This window comes from Monodelphis domestica, chromosome 6, assembly GCF_027887165.1.
Source record: "Monodelphis domestica isolate mMonDom1 chromosome 6, mMonDom1.pri, whole genome shotgun sequence".
NCBI lineage: Eukaryota > Metazoa > Chordata > Mammalia > Didelphimorphia > Didelphidae > Monodelphis > Monodelphis domestica.
Window position 1 is genome coordinate 298,151,574 of NC_077232.1, and position 12,204 is coordinate 298,163,777.

General features: G+C 37.6%; 1 protein-coding gene across 2 annotated transcripts in view; it reads left to right on the plus strand.

Annotated features, from left to right (window-relative positions):
* Positions 1-12,204, plus strand: part of NRG1 (neuregulin 1) — a 1,154,913-nt gene that overhangs the window by 295,606 nt on the left and 847,103 nt on the right. The gene's annotated exons all lie outside the window — the stretch shown is intronic.

The window sequence follows — 12,204 nt, forward strand, 5'->3', positions numbered from 1 at the left end:
TTCTGAGGCCAAGTTGGCAGGGGGAGCAGTGGGTTGGCTAGGAGGGTTAGTGTTTTTCATAAAAGCTATGAGCTCCCCCACACTTTTCTCTAACAACTCAAGCCGAGTATTTAGTTCTGCATTTTGTTGAATATTAGAAGGAGCAATCGGTTGGTTTGACTGAGAAATGAGTAGCATGTCGATTAGACTTTGCCATAAGTTCCATGGGATGAGCCATTTCAGAGAGACAAAGAATTCTATATTTACATGTTTGGTCATGGAGCTGATGAGTCCGCTGTTAAGTAAATTGCAGACCAATGCCTGTACTGTAAAAAGAATAATATATTTACTGGAAAGCCAGTTGTTAACTAAGTTGTGAGCTGGTTGTAACTCCATATTTCCAAAATAAACACATGGGGTACAGGACAAGGCCAAAAGCTTTCCCAGGTTTCCCTTAATCCTAATTTAGGCAGTTGTTCCCTAAAGGAAGGAGATTTAGAAACAGCTCTCCTAGCCAGGACCTTAGGACTCTGTTGCTAAGATTTAAAACAACTGTGTTCTATTTAATTTAAGGAGAAATTGAAATGCTTTTTACTCACCTGTTCTTGCAGCTGTGTTTTAAAGCCGAGTTAGCATGTTTAAAAAGACTGACTGACAGAGAAAGTAATAAAGAGAGAAAGGAAAGAGATTTCACAGAAATTTTTGAGGGTTTTTGTCACAACCTTCGTGGTTGCCATAAACTGTGACCGCAAAAATGTGTAAATGGCCAAACTGTAAGTTTTTGGCCACACTGGTAAAGATAATTTTTAGTGTCTTGGTTTAAATCAAAAATAAGTGGTCACCATGGGAAAAATTCCCAAATATGAAAAATTCCCAAGTCAGCTGGGTTTTATGGAGATATTTAGTTAATATAAATGAAAGAATTAAGAGAAGGGAGAGAGACAGAGTAAGAGGGAATAGTAGGAAAAGGCTAGGGCCTAGGCCAAATGGCCTAGGCCTTTCTCTTTAAGAGAGAAAACTAAGTTAGTCTTTTATCCACTCACCACAAGATTTTGTCTTTCAAACTCAACTAAGTTCAGAGGCCCCTGCTCTGAGCTCCTGACCTCCTTTTTAAAGAGAATTTTCTCCTATGTCACCTCCCCTAAATTTTCACATCTACCAATCACAGTAGACGCTTTCCACAGGACTGACCATTTTTAATTCACATCTTTTTTTTTGTTATCACCTCCTCTGAGTAGACTAAAACTTCACACCTCTTTTTTTCTTTCATTTGCTTCCCTTTCAATTTTGACACATATCTGACAGTTTTCCAAATTATGGGGCGGAGGGGTGGAGTGGTGATACTTGGTGAATAAAATGACTCACTCTTTCATCATACCCTCTGTGCTCAGGCACTTTCTGGATGCTTAGGAACCTTAAGAGACAGTAGCAACAGGAAACAGGGATTCTGTTGTCACTTAAAACATCCCCAGAATCAACCTCATATGATTTCTCTTTACAATGGTCAGTTACCATGTGGACTCATTTAATTAATTACTAGAGAGTCAACATGGATGAGTTGGGAAATCCCCTCCTGTACTGCAAGATATCATCTAAGTCATATATATAAAACTGCTGACATTGGGCCCATATTATCTAAATACCCCACATCCTCTTTCTAACTTTCTCCTCCTCCACTATGATTGACTCACCCTTGAGAAAATTCCATGTTATTGGGCTGTGTATTTAGATGGGAACAACAGACTTGTTTTATGAAAGGAAGCTAAATTCAAACTACTTTGCATTTTGGCTTAAGCCTGGTCTTTTCTTCAGGAGTGCTTGGAAATCCTCTATTTTATTAAATGACCATATTTTCCCCTGAAAAAATATAGTCATTTTTGATGAATGGGTAATTTATGGTTGTAAAACCAGTTCTCTTACATTCCAGAATATCATTTTCCAAATCTTCCAAACCTTCAAGGTCAAAGCCACCTTCTTGTTCTTCTTGGTGTTGGGAAGCTGTTTTTCCTGGACATTGTTTGCCATCACTATGCTGGTTTTTCTTTCCCTTTGAAGTCTGAGTGAAGAGGGCAGGTTCTCTGGTATGGAGCTAAAGAGCAAGATTTTTGCATGAGACCACCTTTCAAGTCTCTGGAGTTTCTACTGTTTGCAGCCCTTCTCTGCACAATCTCCACACCCAAGGTCTGTGCTCTTCCTCCTGCTAGAGTCTCAAGTCTAGCTGCTTTAAGGGGTAGGTCTTTGGTGGTCTTAGTCAGCTGCCAAGGACATAGAGATGCCTTTTGCTCTCTCACTGATTCTAGTGCATACTGGCTCTGAGTCTTCCAAACCTTCAATGTTGAAGCTGCCAGTTCCTGTGTAATCCTGACTAGGACCCCGTGATATTTGAATTGTTTCTTTCTGATTGTTTGCAGTATTTTCTCCTTGGTCAGGGAAGCTCTTGAACTTGGAAATAATATTCTGGGAAGTTGTCATTTGTAGATTTATTGTAGGAGGTAATCTGTGGATTATTTCAATTTTTATTTTGCCCTCTTATTCAAGAATATCAGGGCAGTTTCCCTTGATAATTTCTTGTAATATGATGTGTAAGTTTTGTTTTGCTTTTTTGGTCATGGCTTTCAGGTAATCCAATAATTCTTAAATTGTCTCTCCTGGATCTATTTTCCACATCATTTTTCATGAGAAATTTCATATTTTCTTTTTTCTTTTTAAAATTATGTTTTATTTCTTGATGTCTCGTGAAGTTATTATCTTCGATTTGCCCAATTCTAATTTTTAGACTGAATTTCTTCTATACCTTTTGATCCTCCTTTCCCATTTGATTCATTCTACTTTTCATGGAACTCTACTTCATTGCATTTTTGTGTCTCTTTTTTCCAGTTGACCAATTTTTCTTTTAAGCTGTTATTTTCTTTTTGAATTATTTTATCTCTTTCCCCCATTTTTATTCAGCCTGTCTTGTTTGATTTTTAATTCCTTTTTGAGTTCTTCCAGTGCTTGAAGCCAATTCTCATTTTTCTTTGAAGTCTTACATGTGATTGCTTGGATCTCACCATTCCCTATTGACTCTGTGCCTTGTGCTTTGTTACCATAGAAATTTTCTAGGGTTAGGTGTTTCTTTTGCTGTTTGCAAATTTTCTCAGGCTTTTTTTGATTCTGTCTCCTCTGCTGATGGCTTGTAGGACTCATCACTCTGAACTATTTTACTCTGGAGTTAGGGCTTCATCCCAGAGCAGGCTTGAAAGAGCCAAAACTTTGGACTTCCAGGCTTCACTGGTGGCTATTTCCAGGGTTTGGGACTTCAAGGGGGTGAGTGTGGAGTGTGGAGTACTTTGCTGTTGTTGTAGGCAGGATCTTGGGATCCCAAAGCTGGTATATGCCCAGGGTCATAACCTAGTATAGTTGGTTTGGGGTGATAGGCTAGCATGCCTTTATGTGTAGTTTTACTTCTGGTACCCCATTATCCATGAAAATCAACTCTCTCTGACTACCCTTCATGTTGTTTTCTGTAGAAGAGTCCCCTCTGGGATGTGGCAAAGTCAGGACATTAATTCATTGCTGGTGGATTTGTGAATTGATCCAACCATCCTGTAGGGCAATTTGGAACTATGCCCAAAGGGTGCTAAAAGACTGTTTCCCCTTTGACCCAGTCATAGCACTGCTGGGTTTGTACCCCAAAGAGATAATAAGGAAAAAGACACGTACAAAAATATTCATAGCTGTGCTCTTTGTGGTGGCAAAAAATTGGAAAATGAGGAGATGCCCTTCAATTGGGGAATGGCTGAACAAATTATGGTATATATTAGTGATGGAATACTATTGTGCTCAAAGGACTAATAAAGTGGAGGAATTCCATGGAGACTGGAACAACCTCCAGGAAGTGATGCAGAATGAGAGGAGCAGAACCAGGAAAACATTGTACACAGAGACTGTGACACTGTGGTACAGTCGAATGTATTGGACTTCTATTAGAGGCAATGCAGTGATACTGAACAACTTGGAGGAATCTCTGAGAAAAACCACTATCCATATTCAGAGGAAACACTGTGGGAGTAAAAACACCAAAGAAAAACACCTGATTGAATACATGGGTTGAGGGGATATGGTTGGGGATGTAGACTCTAAATGAACATCCTAGTGCAAACAACAACATGGAGATAGGTTCTGATGAAGGACATGAGTAATACCCAGTGAAACTGCACATTGGCTGCGGGAAGGGTGGGTGAAGGGGAGGGAGCGAAATAAAGTGATTATTGTAACCAAGAGGGAAAAAAATAAAGACAAATAACTCAGAAAAAAAAAGAAGAGTCCCCTTTGTCTTGCTGCTGGTTTTTGATTCCTGTCATTCTGAGTTTCTTTTTTAGAATTAGTTTGGAAGGATTCTCAGAGTGGTTTAAGTTTTTGCTGCTACTAAGCTGCAATTTCTGCCCTTTGAATTTTGGAAATTATTCTTTGAGTAGATTGTGGTGGCCCTTTAACCCATGCCCAACTGATAGTCACAAAACCTCCTAATCTATGGAGAAAGCTCATGATGGTAAGCTTGATATGAATCATATAGTGTTCAAGGAATACTCATCTGTGAACTCCTTGCTTGAGGTTTTTATTAACATTAGTAATATTTTAAAAATAATAATAAAACCATAACACTCTTCTAGAATAATTTATTATACTTTCTCATAATAACCCTGTAAGTAGTACTAAAGCTATGTAGGGCAGTAAATAGAATGCTGACCTTGGAATAAAGAAGAACTAAGTTCAAATTCTCTCTATGACAATTACAAACTCTGTGTTCTTGGGCAAGCCACTTATCTCTCTTAACTTTAGTGTCCTCTGTAAAGTGAAGATAGTATTTACACCTTGCTTACAGAGTTGTTGTGGGGATCAAATGAAATTAGTCAAATCAAAAAGCATTTATTAAGTTTTGGGGATGTTGTTCATCCTTCATTTTTGAAGAGGGCCAGTGACATCATGGAGCAATGCATTGACTTGTGGATTTAAGTGAGGCAAAGTTGCACAAAGTCATCAGCCTCAATATCTCCTCTACTCATTGAAGTTTAGAAGCAAGACAAAAGTCAGGATGACTGATGATGACTCAGAATGCAGTGGATGATGCTGGTATCTTTGATGTCTGACCAACCTCTAAGCATTTCAGTGTCTGTTTCAGCCACTTTCATGGCCATTGGAACAAATTGTTCTCATCTGCCCATTTTCCTGGGGAAAGTCTTTGCATGCTTGAGGTAGATGCTCTGCTAAGTCATCAGTGGGTTTGAGGCCTATCAATTACCCTCACTCTGGTTTAGCCAATTTTCTGAGATAGTTTTATTCTGGGGATATAGGCAAAAGCATGGACCCTGTCCTCAAGGAGCTGACATTCTTTCTAATAGGGGAAACAACATGCAAACAACTAGGTACATACAAAATATATACAAGATAAACTTGGGGATAATAGTATATTGTAAACAACACACACATATAGTGTTTTGTAAACTTAAAAGTGTTATATTAAGTCAAACTATTATAATTATCACCATCATTATCAGGTAGTGTGATGATATGGAAAGCCCATTGACTCTGGAGTCTGAAGATTTCTCAGGTTTATCACTGGCCCTAATGAAGTCATTTAATGCCCCTGAGCTTCAGTTTCTTCATCTCAAAACTGAATGTGTATATGAGTGTGTGGTCTGCTCAGTAGATTGAGATCCAGGCCTAGAGATGGGAGGTCCCAGGTTCAAATCCCACCTCAGACACTTTCTAGCTGTGTGACCCTAAGTCACTTAACCCCCATTGCCTAGTCCTTACCACTTTTCTGCCTTGGAACCAATACATAGTATTGATTCTAAGATGGAAGGTAAGGGTTTGAAAAAAAACTGAATTGGGCTAGGTGATATAATCTCTGAAATTTCTTCCAGCTCTAAATCCAGGATCCCAGAATCCTTTGATTATTTTCCCCATGCTATAGGTAAAGGAAGAATCTACAGTTCTAACTTGAAGTGTAACTTGTTCAAATTCACATAGGAAGCTGATAGATCAGGGCTCCAATCCAAGGCCTCCTTAATGGATCTCAAAGATATTTCTCATATAGGAATTGTCTGAGGGAGGAGGGTCAGAACAAGACATAGAATAATGGAAGAGGAGAGCCCTGAGTCTGATGGTTGAACTTTCTGCTTTATCTGAACATTTCAAGCCTGGAGTGGAACCACACAAGAAAGCAATAGGATCATGTCCTGAGGAACAAGACTCTTTTTCATCACGACAGCTCCTGGGTGGCCCTTGGCACATCATGTTTGGCTATCAGTGATGGTGACTGATACTATGGAGAGAGACCACAGGCATTGTAAGTGACAAATGTAACAAGGGTCAGAGGTTATTGGCTGAGGATTTTCCTGGATTTTCTGTTGTTCTAAGAGTCTCTCATAAATGGCATGTGTGAGTACAGGTATTATGAGGAAGCCTTAGGGAACAGGGGTAGTATTCCCAGGTTCCTCAGATATCATTCTCCTAATGCGTGCAGTTGACAATCAGTGATGGAATTTTTATGGCAATCTTCATTCACTTTGGCAGCCTTTGGCACTAACTGGGAGGGTAAGCTTTCAAAATCCATCTCTAGGCATCGTTAAGATTGGTGAACTCTTAACCTTTAACTACTAGGTATTTATTAAATAATTTTTATCTTTCAAGATGGCACTTTACTTAGCCTGATAAATGAATGAAAAAATCTTTAATAAGTATTTCCTAGGCTTCCAACACTGTGCTAAACAAAGGGAATACTGATATAAGTAAGGAGACAAGTCCTGCTCTTAAGGGCTCTAATTTTAATAGGGAAATACAGGCCATAGATGTTATAGTTACAGGTCTGGGGCTTGTCTTAGAAGTTCATGGTGTCTTTGGGTAGACCAAATGGAAAAGATCTCATGAAACAGGTAGGATCATGCCTAGCATGATATTCTGGCCTCTAGGAGGCACAGTGAGACAGCACTTATTCTGGAATCTGGAAGACGAGAGTTCAAAACTGATCTCAAACACTTACTAGCTATGTGATCCTAGACAAATCACTTAACTTATTTATGCCTCAGTTTCTTCATCTATAGAATGGGGGTGATAATAGCACTTACTTCTCAGGGTGGTTGTGAGAATGAAATTAAATGCTATTTTAAAGTGCTTCCAAAACTTAAAAGTGCTTTATAAATTGCCATTATCAGCAATGGAAGTGAAGGTGTCTTTGAGTAACATCAATACACTGAATAAAAGATGGTAGGTCATTCAGCATTCATTGTCACTGGCCATAGCAGCTGCCTTTCTAAGACTTAGAGGCTGCCACAGAAAGAGCAAACTGATGGGCCTTTTTATTAGCCAAAGGGAAAGCACTTGACTGTAGTTACCATGACATGGGGGAAGAAATGTCTAGTGAGGGGATAAAGGGCATATTGAGATCATAGAGCCCCAAAGATTCCAAATCCACCATAGCTTAAAGATTGTCAGTGCCGGGGGCAGCTGGTGTAGCTCAGTGGACTGAGAGCCAGGCCTAGAGATGGGAGGTCCTAGGTTCAAATCTGGCCTCAGATACTTCCCAGCTGTGTGACCCTGGGCAAGTCACTTGACCCCCGTTGCCTAGCCCTTACCACTCTTCTGCCTTGGAGCCAATACACAGTATTGACTCCAAGACGGAAGGTAAGAGTTAAAAAAAAAAAGATTGTCAGTGCCCTCTTACCTTGTTATCCAAGTCATACCAAATTCTCAAGTTATTCCCTATTCCTTCCTAAATCTACTTTCCCAAACAATTGGATGCTCCCAGTTGTCATAAGGAGAGACAAGTTAGTCTCATTTGAGTGCATCTGACTTCCCGCCACAGATATCAATAATCTAGAGAGCTGGAAAACATTTTTTTTTCCTTTTAGACTTAAAAGTTTGAAAACATGAGAATCCCAGAGCAGGGAATGAGGGTGAGAAGCCAAGAGGAGAGGAGAATCCTTGAAGCAATAGCAGAATCTAATCTATGATTAGACCATTTGCAGGAATCTTAGTGGCAATTTACTTCAACATTTGTGACAACTATGTGGCACAGTGGATTGAGCACCAGGATCAGAGTCAGGAAGATCTAAATTCAAATACATCCCCAGACATTTACTAGATTTGTGACCCTGGACAAGTTATTTAAGCTTTTTTGTCTCAGTTCCCTCATCTGTAAGATGAGCTGAAGAAGGAAATAGTAAGGCACTCCAGTATCTATGCAAAGAAAATTTTTAAATGGTGTCGTGGAGAGACAGTCATGAACAACAAAAATAGTCCAACACTTACTCTACAGGTATCATGACTATGACATACCTTACAAGAAGTCATTTAGTCTTTGCTTGAAGATATTCAAGAAGGAGGAACTCACTACCTACAAGGGCAGTTAATTCTACTTTGGGAATAGTTCTCATAGATTAAAAGTATTTCCTGGCATCAAATATAAGCTGACTTTTAAGCAACTTCCACCTACTTTGCTTAGTTCTTCCTTTTGGAGCCAAAAAGACCTCCCCCCCCCCCAATCTATATGACTGCCTTTTTTTTCCTTTAGAATATTTTTCCATGTTTACATAATTCATGATTCCCCCCCTTCCCTTCTCTCTCCCCCTCCCAGAACTGACAAGCAATTCCATTAGGTTATACATGTATCATTGTTTAAAACCTATTTCCATGTTATTCATAATTGAAGTAGAGTGATCTTTTATTGTCAAAACCCTAATCATATCCCCATTCAACCCTGCGATTGATCATATGTTTTTCCCCTGCATTTCTGGTTCCACAGTTGTTTCTCTGAATGTAGATAGCATTCTTTCTCCCAAGTCTCTCCAAATTGTCCTGGGTCATTGCATTGCTGCTAGAAGAGAAGTCCATTGCAGTCGATTGTGCCATAATGTATCAGTCTCTGTGTACAATGTTCTCCTGGTTCTGTTCCTTTTGCTCTGCATCAATTCCTGGAGGTCTTTCCAGTTCACATGGAATTCCTCCAGTTCATTATTCCTTTCAGCACAATCATATTCCTTTGCCATCAGATACCACAATTTGTTCAGTCATTCCCCAATCAATGGACACTCCCTTATTTTCCAATTTTTTGCCACTACAAAGAGTGCGACTATGAATATTTTTGTGCAAGTCTTTTACCTTTTTATCTCTTTGGAGAACAAACCCAGCTGGGTCAAAGTGTAAGCATTCTTTAAGGACCATTGGGCACAATTCCAAATTGCCTTCCAGAATGGTTGGACCAATTCATCACTTCACCAGCAGTGAATGACTGCCTTTAAAATACTTAAAGACAACAAACCCTGCCTTAGGATTCTCCAGACTATACTGACCCAATTCCTTCAATTGATCCTTAGTTAAAATGGAATCAAGGGTCTTCCCCATCCTCAGCATTCTCCAACTTATCCATATTGTAAAAATAAATGATGATGGTGAGGTACATAAAAATAAAATATTTAGATAAAAAAAAACATTCCAATATAGGTTCAAAACTGTTCAGATACTTTTGATAGATGTAATCAAAAGTATCTTCAGTGAGGAAGTGAAGTCCTAATGTGAACTTGCCTTCAGAGTCAGGTGCAAGGATGCTAAAGAGATTCATTATAAAAATAAAATATTTATTAATATATATAAGGATAAAGAAGGATTTCTAATTCTAAAGGATTTTAAATCTACCCAAATAAACTCCCAGGTTCCATAAGGAAGCACTTCTCCTGTGTTTCACAGGCTACAGTAATCCTTCCTGATCTGACTAACCCAAATTTATACTATCTAAAAAGAACTACAGCTATTATCCTTATAAATCTTAACTTTGCCTTCAAATTATAAAATAGCAAAGGCTAGCTGATTGAGTCTCAACAAGAATCAAGTTAGGACTCTGAGTCTGTTTTCTTTGGTCTTCTCAGATATAAGCCAAATTTATTAAAAAACCACAATAGATAGTCAATAGTGTTTCCCAAGTTGGGAAAGGAAAACACTAAGCTCCTTCAGATCTTTCCCTCAGACAAAGAGAGAGGTAAAGATGTTACCTCTTCCAGTCCTGAGAGAGACTGTGAGAGTGTGTCTCTGCCAATTGCCAGAGACCAACTCCCAACTGCCAGAGAGAGTAATCGACATAGAAAAAAACAGTTATAACTGTCACTTCTGAAATTAACACACTCTCTCAGCTCTTCTGCAAACTCTAATTCTTTCTCAAGCCAGCCACTTTACTTCTTATCCCTAAACTAATAAAACAATATTTATTTTCTAATATCATACTTACAACTTCCCCCCTTTGAGCATATTGAAAGATATAAAAAAATCTCTCTAGTATGCTCACTATTCTATGTAATTTTAAAGCTATACCTAAATCTTATTATTATTATATTTCCTAAAAATAGTCTTAATCATATACTTATCTTATCCTATTCTTATTGCTACATTTTATCTATGCTAACCTGTACTAGGGATATAAATGAAAGAAAAGAAAATTTCAATGAAAACAAATAATCAATGAAAACATATTTGCAGAAATTCAAGTGCAAAACATACAATTATAGAAATCAAAATGCAAAATACAAAAATACAAACTTTTGAAAAATGTTTGAAACTAAAATACAGTTACAAAAACTAACATTTTTGCAAAAATTAAAGTCTATCTATAATAATAACTATGCAAAACTTAAGCAAACTTCATTTTGCAAATCCTATTTGTACTATTCAAATGAAACTTTTTACTATGCTAAGACCTTATTCTATCATTAATACAGAAAACCCAAACTAACTACATTAAAACTCAAAATCAACTTACTATGCTAATAAAATAAAATTTTTGCAATAATTTAACTATATACACATCTATATAAATACATAGATTTGTACTATTTCTACATCTATGTATATGTTATGTAAACTATTTACATGTTGCAGGAGGAAAATAAACCTCCCTCCTTAAGATAGTCTAAGAAAACCTTAAAGTTTTTCTTTAGAAAGATATCTATGTTTTCTTGATTTTATCTCCTAGGAACACATAAAGTCTTCCTGTTAGATAAGATCTTATTATTTTAGTGTTTACAATTAGTATTATTTTCCCAAGGTGATTTATCTATATTTATTTATTTCTATGGATATTTCATCACCTGGTTATGATGTTGCAGAGTTTGTAAGAAATGTGTCCTATATGTGTATGTTATTTTGTAGTGAATACTTACCAAATCTTTAAAGTCACCTCCTCTGCTACTGTCTTCTGTCTTGGTGTTGTTACTATGTAGTCTTTGTTTGCAACTATAGTGAAAGTGTGTAATGTTAGAATGGTACAAAAAAAAAGTCTTAGAGTTCATGTCCACCATCAGTCTGTGTTCCTCTTCGCTGGGTTGATTTTTTCCTGCAGTCTTTTTTACAGTTCAATCGTCCCTTTTGCTATTATCTCTGTTCCTTCCATGTTGTCTTCTCTTTTGTCTTTACCTTGATCTCTGTCTCCATTTCATTCTTCTTCATCTTGAATAAATTCTTCTTCTGATATCTTTTTGACTGCAGCTGTGTTATCTGATGTAATATCTTCTGTTACTGTTGCTTTCTTGACATGACAAAAATGCAGCCACATTTCTTTCTCTAATACACAAATAGCTGATGGTGGTGTCAAAATAACAAAGAAAGGTTCTACCCATAATGGTTGTGCTGCGCTAGTTCTATTAAAGTTTTTTATGTAAACAAAATCCCCAGGTTTCATTGAATGAAGTGCATAATCTAATGGACCCCTTTTAGTTAAAATTCCTATTTCTTGTAATTCTCTAACCCTGGAGTTTTGTAACTCCATGATGTTCTCTAATTCTCTAATTCTCTAAACCCATGGAGTTTTGTAACTCCATGATGTATTCAGCAAGTGCAAGATCCCCTCCAAGCATAGATACATAAGTTGTTTTAAAACTTTTTGCCTGCAATGGTGAATGTCCAAATAATATTTCATGTGGTGAGATATGCACATCTCCTCTTGGTCTAGTGCACAGATAGAACAGCACTAGAGGCAAAATCTCTGGCTACTTCAAATGAATTTCCATGCATAATTTCCCAACAATAGTTTTGATTTCTCTGTTTAGTCTCTCCACCTGCCCAGAATTTTAGGGGTGATATGGGACATGAAATTTTGGCATGATACCCAGATTCTCATAAACTTGTTTTAGAACTGAATCTGTAAAATGGCTCCCTTTGTCAGAATCTACTCTTAGTGGTATACCAAGCCTTGGAATG